The sequence below is a fragment of the Capsicum annuum genome, chromosome 2 (genome assembly GCF_002878395.1).
Source record: "Capsicum annuum cultivar UCD-10X-F1 chromosome 2, UCD10Xv1.1, whole genome shotgun sequence".
Classification (NCBI taxonomy): Eukaryota; Viridiplantae; Streptophyta; class Magnoliopsida; order Solanales; family Solanaceae; genus Capsicum; species Capsicum annuum.
In genome coordinates, this window is record NC_061112.1 from 97,266,540 (window position 1) to 97,282,570 (window position 16,031).

The following is a 16,031-nucleotide window of genomic DNA, read 5'->3' on the forward strand; positions in this document are numbered from 1 at the left end:
TCAAAAACCACAATATTGCATAAATGATATAAAAATTCATCGAAAATCATGCCAATCACTCCCACACCCTAAAAATATCATAATGCAACTACAGGGAGGGGTAAAAATAGTCAAATCACACAAAATTACAAATTTCACATATTTCATCAAATTTTTAGGTGGTTGCATCATCCACCACTAAAATCTAGTTCGTCCTCGAACGAAGGCAAAGAAATACCTGAATCACTGAAAAGCTGGGGATAGGAACTACACATATCAGAATCAACCTCCCAAGTAGCTTCATCTACAGGTCGATGTCGCCACAGGACCTTAACCACAGGGATCACTCTAGAACGCAACTGCCTAACATCCCTAGCCAAAATGGAAACAGGTTCCTCAACAAAGGAAAACCGCTCATCTAACCGAACCAAATCTCAATGAATGACATGAGACCCATCAAGAATATAGCAACGAAGCATAGAAACATGAAAAACTGGATGAACGGCTAATACATCAGAGGGCAAAGCCAACTCATAAGCCACATCACCAACAGTCTGAAGAATCTCAAATGGACCAATATACCTGGGGCTAAGCTTGCTCCTCTTCCCCAAACCTCATCACACCCTTCATAGGTAAAACTCGAAGGAAAACAGGATCACCAACATCAAATCTCAAGGTATGAAGTCTACGATCAACATAACACTTCTGCCTACTCTGAGCCACTAAGTCTATCCTGAATGATCCGGATCCTGTCCAAAGACTCACGAAGCTAGTCCGTACCTCGAGATCTCACCTCATAAACGTCAAACCAACCTACTAGGGAGCGACAACGCGTACCATACAACACCTCAAAAGGAGCTACATCAATACTGGAATGGAAGCTATTATTATATGCAAACTTTGCTAAAGCCACATGCTGCTCCCATTGGACACCAAAATCCATCACGCACGCACGGAGCATATCCTCTAAAACCTGAGTAGTCTGCTCTGACTGGCCATCAGTCTGGGCGTGAAACGCTGTGCTAAGATCAACCCAAGTACCCAACTCATTCTGAAAAGTCTTCCAAAAGTGAGATGTGAACATAGGACCTCGATCTAAAATAATGGCTACCGGCACACCATGAAGACGCACAATCTCACGAATGACGATAGGGGCTAACCTCTCAACACTGAATGAAACCTAAACCAGAATAAAATGAGTTAACTTGGTCAATCAATCCATGATGACACAAGCACTATCAGAACTATGAGATGTACGAGGCAACCCAGTCAGGATATCCATAGTGATCCGTTCTCACTTCCACTTGCGAATGGGTAACCTCTGAATTAATCCACTAGGCCTCATATACTCGGCCTTCACCTATTAATAACATAGGCAACGAGCCACAAAATCCGCTATATCTCGCCTCATACCACCCCACCAGTAGTTCTGCCTTAAATTATGATACATCTTAGCCTCACTTGGATGGATAGAATATCTGGAACAATGGGCCTCCTCCAAGATCAACCTAATCCGATCACCACTCTCGGCATATAAACTCAGCCCCCAATCCTCAAAACTCTATCTGAATCAAGTGAGGCTTCCATAACCTCTCCACTCAATATCCTACCTCGAATCAACCTTAATCCAACATCGTTAAATTGATGAGCTCGAATATGCTTTATCAAAGAAGATCTAACCTTCACAAATTCCAAAACACACCCCGGTGTCGAAATATCAAGTCTAACCATTTGGTTAGCTAAAGACTGAACCTCTAAGGCCAAAGGCCTCTACTGGGTCAAAAGATGTGCCAAGTTTCCCATGCCAGTCGACTTTCGGCTCAAGGCATCTGCAATGACATTAGCCTTGCCCGGAAGGTAGAGGATAGTCAAGTCATAATCCTTAAGCAACTCAAGCCAACAGTGCTTCCTCATATGAAGATTTCGCTAGTAAAGAAGTACTGAAGGCAACGATGATCTGAGAAGATCTCACAATGGACTCCATACAAGTAGTGCCTCGACAACTTCAAAGCAAATACAACTGCGTACAACTCCAAATCATGGGTAGGATAATTTCTTTCACAGGGCTTCAATCTTAATGATATACATACACAATTACCTTGCCCTCTTGCATCAACACAACACCTAACCCAACATCTGAAGCATCACAAAAGACAGTAAAACTCACCCCCTCATTGGGTAAAGCTAATATAGGATCTGAAGTCAACAAAACCTCAAGCTTTTGAAAGCTCACCTTACAAGCATCGGACCACTGAAAATAAATCTTCTTCTGGGTCAACTTGGTCAAAGGAGCTGCACTGGAAGAGAAATCCTTAATAAAACACCGATAATACTCGGCCAAGCCAACAAAACTTCGAATCTCAATGGGCAAAATAGGTCTAGCCCAGTCACGAACCACTGTAACCTTGGATGGATCAACCATAATACCTTTCTTGCTCGTCACATGACCCAAGAAAGAAATAAACTCCAACCAAAACTCATACTTAGAGAACCTAGCATACAACTTCTTATGTACAATCTCTAAAGCATAACCCACAAATACTCCCCATGCTCAACCTCACTCTTGGAATAAACAAAGATATCATCTATAAATACCATAAAAAGGGAGTCAAGGTACGATCGAAATATCCAGTTCATCAACTCCATGAATGCGGCAGGGGAATTAGTCAACCCAAAAGACATGACCAGGAACTCATAATGACCATATCGAGTTCATAAAGCTATTTTTGGAGTATTCAAAGCTCTAATCCTCAACTGGTGATAACCGAACCTCAAATCAATCTTTGAAAACACTGTCGCACCCTGAAACTGATCAAATAAATCATCGATGTGAGGAAAATGATACTTATTCTAAACCATCACCTTATTCAAATGTCGATAATCAATACATATCCGCATAGACCTATTCTTTCTTTTTACAAACAAGACAGGTGCAACCCAAGGTAAAATACTAGGTCGAATAAATGTCTTATACAATAACTCCTGCAATTGATCCTTCCATTCCTTCAGCTCTGCTGGGGCCATCCTATAAGGAGGAATAAAAATGGGCTTGGTGCCTGACTCAACATCAATAATAAAATTAATATCTCGATCCAAAGGCATACTAGGTAAGTCCGTAGGGAACACATCCATAAACTCACAGACAGAATCCAAAAAAAAGGCAAAATAGCATTGGTGTCATGAATATGGTCCAAGTAATACAAACATCCCCTCTTAACTAATTTACGAGTCTGAACATAAGATATGACCCTCTTAGGACCCAAATAAAGTGTACCCTTCCAAGCTATCCTTGGCACACCCGACGAAGCTAAAGTCACAGTCTTGGCATAATGATTTAGGATGGCATAAGAATGAGCCAACCAATGTATACCCAAAATAGCATAAAAATCAACTATGTCTAATACAAGCAAATCTACCAAAGTCTCACACCCGACAAAAGTCACAACACAAGATCAGTACGCTTGATCCACCACTAAAGAATCACCTACTGGAGTAGATACACAAAGAGGCATGGCAAGAGGCTCACTAACAGAATCAAAATCCAAAGCAAAATACACAGACACATAGGAGAAAGTCGATCTAGGATCAAATAATAATATGTAGGTCTGAAACAAATAGAACGGTACCTGCGATCACAACATCTGAAGCCTCCACCTCAGATCTAACTGATATAGCATAACACTATCCGTGACTACCAACTGGCTGAGTAGCCCCACAACCACCGACACAGGCTCTACCATCTCTACCTTTTGCACCTTTGGTAGAACACCTACCTCTCAAAGCTAAAATAAAAATAGCTCTAAACACATGGCAAGAATAGTCCTTGGCCACATGGCCAACCTCATCACACACATAGCAACCTCTAGGACCAGTCTCAACAAGAGAAATTATAACTGAGCCCGAACGGTCACCCTGAACTGCTGAACTAGAAGATCCACCAGATGAACTCTATAAAGTCACCTGCACTGGCCTACCATAATATCCATAAATACCTCTAATATATCTGCCTCAAGAGGTCCGACTCCTTAGCTTACCAAAACAGCGCACCCTCTTTGCGCCTCCTTGAGATGCACTAAGAATACCCTCTGTCATCTTAGCATAATCCATAATACTCTAAAAAGAATCCCTACTCACAATCATCTGAGACGTAGATAACTAAAGAGAGACATCCAAACCCTTTACAACTTCATATCTACTCAAACTCAGTGGAAATACTATCAAAGGTATATCTGGACAGGGCATGAAAGCATGCCTCATACTCAATAACTATCATAGAGCCCTGCTCCAAAAGATCAAACTTGTCTCGTATATGATCTCTCAAACTGAAAGGCATAAATCTCTTCAGAAAGGCATCAATAAACTGATCCCATAACAACTTAGGAGCATCAATAAGCCTACAACCGATAAATAATATTCCCTAATTTCTCACAACATCTCTCAACTGATAGCAGCATAAGTAACTCCATTTGCGTGGAAAGAGTAAAACATAACTTAGAACACAAGGTATGAAAGAACTTCGCAAGATAAAGAATGAAATAAGAAAAGTTTCCTAAAGACGTCCTATAGCCTCTCGAAGATAGATACAGACAGCTATGGACCGATCTGCGAGACTCTATTAGATATCTCATTCTTATACCGTTGATACCAATGAAACCTAGCTACTCTGATATCAATTTATCATGACCCAAAAATGAGGGTCATGATGGAACTTGTCGTGGCGTACCTTGATAAGTAAGCCTATCATCCAAACTGATACGAAAAGAAGAAAAGATAAAAATATCCCATGGTAAGGCTTCTAGAATGAAGCCAAACCATATAAGTAATCATAACAATGCATAAAGAAGTTATTTAAAATACCAATCATGCCCAAAATCAGATGTCAATAGTGTAAGAGCTACTAATACAATCTAAGAGTGGAATGCATCAAAAAAATTAACCACAAAGAAATAATAACTGTCTTCGAATACTAATAAAGACATAACAACTATAGAAAGATAGAGGTGAACTTCGGATGCATAAATGTCTAACCGCTACCTTAGAAGCTCCAACAATCACCCGAGTCAATCAAGTTGAGGTGCACTCGAGCTGAGACCTGCATCAAAAGGGCACAGTAGACATGAGTATGGTCCACTTGTACTCAGTAGGTATCATAGGCTGACCAAGCAAAGTAGTAAATAAAGCATACAAAATATACGCTAAGGGCACGTCACCTGCAATTAGAAAATATTCTACAACGGTAGCCCACACCGCTTACACTAATAGTTCTAATATATCTCACATATATTAATGCTAAGAAAGGTTCCTTCTGTCGCCCTTTCTGTGCAACAGTCCACCAGTAGCGGAAGAGAGGGTTACCGTACATACAAGAGTCTTTATAGCCATTACGAAAGCTCCCGAAGAGAAAGAGGTCTTTGCTGCTTGACTGCGTGAATAACACACCAAGATATTGAACACAAGTATACATTATATCACATATAAATAGAATAAGAGAGAATATGTAGATACAAGATCATCAAATATAAGTAATTAAAGGAAGGTAAGACAAATACATAAATGACAAGTCAATAAGGCAATACAACACAACATAAACATAATAATGTAAATGCAATGTATATGATGATGATGATGATGATGATGATGATGATGATGATGCACGAGGTCATCGCACAATCTCCGGTACCGTCGCACAATCCCCGTATACATCTACGAAGCTAAAGCTTTCTTACGTAGGATCCATAGGGGGTTTGTCAACCCATATACAATCCACGTATCTCATATATCCTTTTCGAAATATCCCTCGAAAAGAGTTTTATAAGGTGTTAGAATATTTTCTTAAAAATGTGTTGCCAGTGTTTCTCAGATGTTGCCACGGTGGTACCAATGTTTAATGAATGAGTATGATATGAAGATGTAATGCTCACAAACAATCACAATGAGTATTTCCACAACCAATCACATGACATATTTCCACAACCAACTACAATGATACATTCCCACAACCACATGAGCCAATATCCACTTATTATTTTCGTTTCATCCATGAATTTCCATATCTCATATGCTAATAAAGTATGAATATAATCACAATACACAATGGTACCATATTAAACAATACAATACAATTATTCATATGTATTCAAGGCTATCAATATCACATAGGACCTCACACAGTCAAACATATCACATAATAATCTCAATTTTGAAAATTACATCACATATAGGCCCCTACACGGGCACAACACATAGATAGCTATTTTTCATGATTATTTCCCACCCTTAATATGCATTTTGTACCATCATTTACTACCCAACCCAGTCTAAAGAGTTAAGTCATAACCTACCTCCAAAGCCGAAACTGGTCTACTACACTTGAACCTGCGATCTTACTTTTTACGAACAATCCCAAACTCTACTAAAATATCAAATATAAAATCTATGCATCAAAATAAAACCAACGACATCCATATTGACTACTTTTAGTTATGGGTCAAAATGGGTCTCCAAAATAGATTTTTAAAAAAGAAGGGCAAAATCGTAACTTTACTTTAAAAATATGTTTCTCATATTTTTAGGAATCTACAAATGAAAACCTAAGTTAAATTGAGTCAAAAAGATGGTTCAAATCGAAGAAAAACTATTTTTGAGCTTTACTGGGTAAAATCTTTGAAATTCGGGTTAAAATCTAGAATCGTAGTTGTTTTGAAGGTTAAATTGATGAAAAACTAGTAATTATAAGATATAAATATTATTCAAGTGAAAGAGGTAAAATTTGGGCTTAAAATCATGCTCTAATATTTTTTGGGTTTTGAGAAATTAATGAAGAAATTACTAAGAAAATGGTGAATTCTTACCTTAAATCCATAATAAAATCAAGAAAAAGATGTTAATTTAGCTTCCCAAGCTTTCACAAACTTTACTTTTAAGCTCCTAAACTATTTAGGGTTTAACTCCCAAGAGGCAGGATGAAAAATGAGCAAAATAGGTCAAAAAACTTTATTCATCAGTGCAGATTTTTCTGCACTGCTGTCTAACATAAAGCTGTTTTTCTTTTTTAAAACTCAATTTGGACTTCAACGAGGTGCCCGGGATTCATTCGGAGTATGATTTATGCAAACGAACTATGCAACCACACTAAATTCGAAGTTCTGAACACGATGGCGATATCAAATTTTCAAGAAAATGTCATTTTTACAAAATTGACCCTCGAAACTGAAATTACAATTTTCCAAACCGAGGGTTGAAATGAGATTTAAAGCCCAAAAAATCATACCAAACATGATAACACCCTAAAATCGATATTTCAGATCTGCTGGCGATGTTAGATTTTCCATCCGAGGTCGTTTCGATCAAATGTGGGTCCCAAACCCATATTTCTAATTTTTCAACTTTTTGACTAATAGGTCGAAATGAGCTCGGGAGCACCGGGATCCGAACCAAAGGTCTACCTTGCCTAAAATTAATATTTTGGAGCTACTGGCACAGTTCGTTTGGCCATCCGTTGCACGGATCAAAAGATAACCACATAAGCCCAAAATAAAGCTCTCGAAGCCATAAAAAACCACAATATTGCATAAATGATACAAAAATGCATAAAAAATTATGCCAATCACTCACACACCCCAAAAATATTATAATGCAACTACGGGGAGGGGTAAAATAGTCAAATCTCATAAAATTACAAATTTCGCATATTTCATCAAATTTTTAGGTCGTTACAATGTTGTATTGCCATATTGACTTGTCATCTATGTATTTATCGTATCTTTTTTTACTTTTATTTGATGATCTTGTATTTTCATGTTCCCCATTGTTCTTCTTATGTGTGATATAATACATACTTTTATTCTATCTTGGTGTGATGCTACAATATATGTGAGATATATTAGAATTGTTAGTGCAAGCGGTGTGGGTTACCGTTGTGAGACATTTTCTGATTGCAGGTGATGTGCCCTTAGTGTATATTTTGTATGTTTTATTTACTACTTTGCTTGGTCGGTCTATAATACCTACTGAGTACAAGTGGACCGTACTTATGCCTACTGCTCCCTTTCGGTGCAGGTCCTAGCTCGAGTGCGCCTCAGCTTGATGGACTCGAGCGATTGTTGGAGCTTCCAAGGTAGCGGTTGGACATTCATGCGTCCGAAGTTCACCTTTATCTTTTTATTGTAGTTATGTCTTTATTAGTATTCAGAGATAAATATTATTCCTTTGTGGTTATTTTTTTAATATATTTGACTCTTGAATTGTATTAGTAGATCTTACACTATTGACACCTGGCTTTGGGCATGATTGGTATTTTGGATAAGTTTTTTCCGCATTGTTATGATTACTTATATGGTTCGGTTTCATTCTAGAAGCCTTACCTTGAGATATTTCTATCTTTTCCTCTTTTCATATCAGTTTGGGTGATAGGCTTACTTGTCAAGGTACACCGCGACAAGTGCCATCATAACCCTCATTTTTGGGTCGTGACATGAAAAAAATTGTACTGCTCCTTTGATGACATTGACTTATTTTGTTCTTCAATATCATTGACTGTGTGATATCCTATACGTGGTGCAAATTTTGAAAGTGTTCTTACCATACATATTTGATCACGTGGCAACTATAGAGAAAAAAATGACATAAATCTATATTACATGTACTTCTCACAAAAAAAATATAAAATACATAATATGCATATGTTTTCTATTACATCATACATATTACATTACAAAAAATACATATATCCCTGCATATGTATTTCCAGAATGCATGTGTGGTCCAAAGTGTATATTATCATATAAAACATACATATATAAACTCATATGTATTTACAAAATACATACCATAGTCATATTAAACAAAAAATACAAATGCATATCTTAAAAAAGTATAAAACAACTATACTATTTATCTTGATATGTATTTATCTTAATTGTATGTCGTATGTTGCACTTACATTTGTAATTGTATGTTGTGTTGTAGTTGCATTTGTATATTTAATAAATATAATTGTATTTTATTTTGGCATTTGTATTTCAAGAAATACTCCAACAGAACGAATCAAAGTGTACAAATATGATGGTATGTCAAAATACATTTAATTATCTTATATACACTTGTAATTACTGTATATTATTACTTATATGTATATATGTATTTGACTCCAGTAAAAAATATATTTTCATATGTATAATGTAAGATATATGTATAGTTGTGCATAAAATACTTATACAAACATAAAAGAGCTGAAAAATACATATAAAGACTGTAAATACATATGTAGAACTGAAAAATACATATACAGAATCAAAAATTATTAATTTCCAACTGAATTTGAGTTTTTCAACTGATTTTCTTTACAAAATTTTGAGTTGTACCAGTCATAAAGTATGTCTATATAGTACATGACAAAGAGAAGCATTTTATTGTTTGCCTCAAGAAAAAAAATATTTTTGTCATGCATTTCAACTGGACGAGATACCACGTGTACATGCTTGTGCAGTCCTGGATAGCAAGAACTATTTTAAATTTACTACAGAAAACATCAATGATTTTCTTGTATTTTAAATTTGATAAAATTCATCTCTACGTTGATAGTGATATAGTGGCATAATATTTGACATTTATGTCATGTTATTATATTTTGGAGATTCATACTATATTAAATTGAATGGAAGATTTTGACTTTAGTTTTATGTTGCATATTTTATCTTGTTTTCAATTATTGTATAATATGTGTACTTTTCAGTTTTTCAGTACTATTTCAAACAGAAATTACAAATACATATAGAAAACTATATGTGTATTTAACATATACATATAGGTAACCGTATGTATTGATCATATATTTAGCAAATACAAAATAAAATCAAGTAGTTAATTGTAATTGCTAATACAAATAGGTATCTGTATATGTATGAATACACCTTAAAACCTATGTCATTATGTATACGAGTTTGCTCTGCTCTACCAGATACATTCGTTCTCGAGAACATAACGTCAGTGATATATTCTTCATAATGTTGTTCATATGTTCATCTTTCAAAGTACTTCACAAGAATAGGAATAATTCCCATTGCCAATCCCTTCACATAAAAAATGTTTTAAAAATTATAAATTAAAAAATTCAATAATTTTAATTACACATATAATCACTAAGTCAAAACTGCAATCAAAATATACAACATAATTCTAATTATACAAATACTAACATAATATATAATTTATTTCTAAAATACATAAATTCATAAAAAATATACAAATAAATTACAATAAACTAATAAACTGGTAATATAGATTTACATATTAAGATATACAAACAAAGCTATAAATATACAAAAATAATCAACATGTACAAATGCAAATAATATTTACAAATAAGAATCACTAGACTACAATTTCACTATTCCCGAATATACAAATAGATTAATCAACTATACAATTTGATGAAATTCGAAAAAAACCTTATTACTATTTAATGTATCAAAATCAAGTTTGAACAAATAATAATTCGATCAGTTCGATTTTCATCTAATTCGATGAAATAGTACAATCGCCTTTATTTTTTAAAATTCATATACCAAATATTCAAAAAACTATTTGTTGGAAAAAAAATTAACGAAAAAATGATTAAAGACATAAAAATGATATCAAACAACATTAAATCATTTTAAGTTGCTAAAATTGATATACAAAAATAATTTTTTGATTTAATACCTGTAACACCATTGATGAATTATTTTGAATTTTTGAAGCTTATCATGATAAAAATCTTCAGTTGATTTAATTTTGATTTTAGTTGTTGAAAACTACACTGTAAAACGTCTTTTTTGAGGGAGTGAAGTAATGGAGTGAAAATAAGAGAGAAATAAAGTAATGAAGTGAAAATATGAGAGAGGTAAAGTAATAGAGTGAAAATAGGAGATATGTAAAGTAATGGAGTGAAAATAGGAGAGAGGGAGTAAAACACGCGTGTTTGAAATTTATGGACAAAATAATGCTACTTTTGTTATAAATTACAATTTTGAGAAATTATTACTATTTATTGTAATTATAGTCTTAAGTATGCTATATTCAAGTACAACTGATCAAAGAAATATTGAATTGTACAATAGTCTATTACAATAGTCAATCACTAAGGGGTGTTAAGCCATGATTTTTTTTTCACTTTTCTCGGAGTTGAACTTTACATGAAGTTACTACTCTTTTTTTAGGTTTAATTTTGGATTTTAATATTAATTAAAACAAAGTGCTTGAATGGACCAACCCACTCAAATTACAACATCAAAATTAAAAACAACATCAGACCGACCCAACAAATTGACCTGGTCCATTACACACATATATAAAAATATTGTAGGGTTTCCTATTTGAGCTAAGATCAGCTCACTTCACTTCCACTTGCCGCATCCTCTCTAATGGCTTTGTTCTTTAATCATCAATTTGTTCTTCTTTTTCTGTGGGTCATCAACAATATACTGTAACGACCCTCCCGGTCATTTGTGGAATGTTCTCATCTTCTCTGTTATAGCGCTCTTCGTAGTTGGTACATATTTTATGACTTACGGGATGAGTAGTATCAATTCTTGAGGTGTTCAGAAGTTATTGAGTCCGACATACGGAGTAGATATCCGCATCTCTTTGATAGTTCAGGTACCTTTTTTTTTCCTCTTTACGTTCGAGGAAGAACATTTGTTTTAGTGGTGTATGATGTAACGACCCTATAATTTATTTAATAAATTTGTCCTGTTTTTGACCCATCTCATAATTTTTAGGCATCATTTTATAGTTATGGGTCAAATTAATATTTCTCTTAACTCTTAAGACTTACGTATAACAATAAAAATTTAAGTGGAAGGGTTTATATTATATATTAATAATCAATAATAAAACCTGATAGATTAAGAAGTGGGGAACAGAAGTTACGCTTAGTTTTTCTCACATCAGCAGAGGAAAACAAAGAGAGAGGCACGATTTCAGGTAAATTCACCTAACTTTGAGAAGTGTTCAATTATATATAATGGGTATGTGATGTGTTTTAGCCCTATTACAAAATTATTAGAGGAGAAAGAATTGAACTTGTCACTGTTAGGAAAAAAATGGCGTATGGCTATGACCTACTCTTTCATATCAGACGCACTCTTGGTCAGATTGGTCTATTTATGTGATTAAAACTTTTGGTGGGTCTATTTTTGTGATTAAAGCTTGTGAAGTAAAGAAGATAAATTGAAGATTTAAAAGCATTACGTTGCTGCCTATCATCGTTGCTAATTAACTAGTAACTTGTTACATAACATAATCGGTCCCACCAAAGGGACAATACAATGGTTTTCTTTTTCTTTTTTTTTTTTAGTTACAGACATACTGTATATTGCACTATTTTGACAATTACTTTACTAGGTAGTTTGTAATGGTTTTGAGCCTTAGTGTTAGTTAATTAGATAGTACTGCTGAGTTAGTGTATATATTAGATAGGTTATATAATTAGTTAACTGTGACTTAATGATGAAAGTGCTATTGGTTTTGTGCGTTAAAGCCATTAAATAATTCAAAGACAATGACTTACATATTATTATTATTTATGTACTTCTGTAACTATTTCATATTTTGGGCTTAAGAAACTGAGGTTTAGGTCTAAGACTTTTAGAGAGAATTATAAGCGAGTGTTATTAAATTCATATTCTTAAGAAGACTATATGTTTGAACAGATTTTGAACGTTCCAAAAATTTGAGGAAGAACAAGACACTTGTGGACTAGTGATATTTGAGTTCTTCGGTTTAGGTAGGTTATTGTTTAATTGGAGTTTAGACTCAACTTAATTGTGTGTATGCTCCTAAATTGGATATTTGTGGATTGGTATTCAGACATGCTTGAAATTGTTAATGTTTGGGTTGTTGATTCGTATATAAATGTTTATTAAAAATAGACTTGATGGAATTGTCTTATGACTTTAAGTATACTTGTAAACTTGGTACATTGTGTTGTATGCTGTGAGGTTGTGTAAATTGATATTGATAATACTTGTTTATATTTATGTTGGATCGGGTACCATGCCGGTACGTTTATATTTATGCTGGATCGAGTACCACACCGGTACATTTATATTTATGTTGGATCGAGTACCACGCCGGTATATTTATATTTATGTTGGATCGGGTACCATGCCAGTATGTTTATATTTAAGTTGGATTGGGTACCACGCCGGTACATTTATATTTATGTTGGATCGGGTACCACGCTGGTATGTTTATATTTATGTTGGATTGGGTACCACGCCGGTACGTTTATATTTATGTTGGATCGGGTACAACGCCGGTACGTTTATATTTATGTTGGATCGGGTACCACACTGGTATGGTACATGAACATAGATTGTTCCCTGCAGGTCATGACTATTTGGGCAAAAATAAGTCCTCTAGCATGTGTGTACATACTTGTGTGGATTTGGTGGACGTTTACAGTATGGTTGATACCCTTGATAGTTATGTGGCTTGTTTATGAACACTATTGACTTGATATTTTTTTATTGTTGATTCATTGAGAATTTGTTATTTGATGATGCCTGTCTACTTGTTTTTCTAATTATGTTTGTGTACCTCTTATTAATTTGAGTTGGCCTATGATGCCTACCAGTACATAGTGGTTTATACTGATACTACTATGTACTCTTCTTTTGTTGAGTACAAAGAGTTTTTCAAAGGCTCAGACACGACCTCACCTCTAGAGTTGATAGCAGATCTTGATCTGAAGGGTGAGCACTTTGTCTTCAGGCTGCCATGGGTCATCTTAGTTGTTATTGTCCATCTTTGGACAATGAAACATTCCTTATTTACTTTATTTAGAGATTTCTTCAAACATGATTTGTTAGTAGTTCTTGTACCATGACTTTTGGGTCTTGGGGATTTTAGTAAGTATTTTATTTGACTTTCGCATTAATAACGATTAGTCCTGAATTATTAGTATTATGTTGATTTTATGATATCATCGTGTTAATATCGACTAAGTGCTTGGGTAAAGGTTTATTTTACATGGATCTCCCACAGAAAGATTAGTGTGGGTGCCACTCATGACCTTTTGGGTCATGACACATACCCTGGTCTATTTGAGTTGGATTTGTCTCCAGCTACAAGAGTAACCAAAATCCTTTTTTTGACTCTTTCTCTAACCTTTTAATCTTTCTTAACACCAATTTTTGCTCATTAATAGCTGAGTTCTCCATAGAAAAGGGATGTGAAAAGCTTTTTGTTGATAAAAAGTAAGGTCTCGTCCGCTGAGGTTTGACATGCAATCATAGTAAGTTGTTGCCCTTGTCCTTTTCACCTTCGTTAATGGTACACGAATATAAAAAAACATATCTTGACCAGTTATGGAAGGGATAAGATTAACATGAGAAGCTCGGACTCGCGTGTAATTGGATGTTGTCAAAACCCCAAGCTGCTTGAAATGAAGATCTGACCAATGACCTACTGATCTACTGAGAGTTCTTTTTGTTGGCTGGCTTGTTAGGCTAAGTAGAAAATCCCTTTTTTTTATGCACTGAAATATTGTATAGCTTATGTATGTGGATAAACTGAACATAGCATGTCCAGTCTATTTACTTGCTTGATGTTGCTAGCCTCAGATAGGTTGTTTGGTACTTACCGCTGTTAATAATCCTTCTGCCTGTGCTTGAAAGCTGATGGAATTCTGTATATATGAATGTGTTTAATTCTAATGCCATATTAGCTAGAAAATCTGCTAATTGATTCCCTTCTCTATATGTATGAACAATCTGCACTTTCTTATGTGAAAGTAAACTCCATGTTTGCAGTAGTATGTCTTCTACTTTCCATGGTATTACCCATTCCATGCTTAATATCTTCTGCATTAGTAGAGAGTCTGTCTGAATAATTACTTTATCATGTTGAGATGAGTTACAATGTTTAGCTGTATTCAATATAGCCAAAGCCTCTGCTTCCATGCTAGTAATGTCCTCAATTGTTGATCCTGCTGCATCTACTAGATCCCCATTCATATCTCTCAAATAGAAAGCCCAAGAACTTTTTCCTGGATTACCCTTAGAGACTCCCTCTGTATTATACTTGACCCAACCATTTTGTGTATATTCCCACATCATTGGAATTACCTTGATTTAGGTTTCAATTGACTTAGTTGATGCATAATGACTTGCCATTCCATTGAGAACTCCAGTGTAGGTTTTCTAACTTTAAGAAACATCCTCAAATGTCTGGTGACATTCATAATTATCCTATGTACTGACACTCTCTTTCCTTCATGTTTCAGTGAATTTCTTCTTCTCCAAAGGTCCCACATGATAAGCCCAGGCATTGCTTTGAAATATACTCTCTCCCTAGGCTTCACATCTACATTCTACCATGCATATATAGTATTTTTCAGACTCATTCCTTGAATGTTTATACCTACAAAAGAAGAGTAATAGGACCAGGTCCTGTTAGCATAATCTGATCTCAACAACACATGAGACACTGTTTCTTGTGTTGGATTTGTGTCCAACACCAGCACCTGGAAGTACCTTCTACTCCCCAGCTCCTGGTAGTACTATCCACTGAAATCTTCCCTTTCCATATTCTCCGCATAAAGAAAATTATCTTAAATGGTAAACCTTTAATCCATAACTACTTGTATAAGGCATTAGGTTCCTCTTTCTGTCTGATATATTGCCATGCTGACTTGACACTAAACTTTCCTCTTGCATCAACTGACCGGACTGCTTTGTTCTTTTGTATTGGTTGCTGTGAAAAACTCACATCCTGCCTTATATGTTCCACAATTTCTTTAATAAACAATTCCTTCAGCATTACTACATTTCACTGTCCCTCTGTTATTAGATCTTTTACTCTTTGCTGCCTATCATTCCATTCCCTGCTCTCCTCCATAATACTCCCTTTGTTTTTAAAAAAAATGACCTACTTTGACTTGGCACAAAGTTTAAGAAAATAAAGCATACTTTTGTATCTTGTGGCCTTAAATTAAAGTTGTGTCAAATGTACCAAAATGCCCTTTAATCTTGTGGTCCTAAACATTCAATGTGGAAAGTTGAAATTAA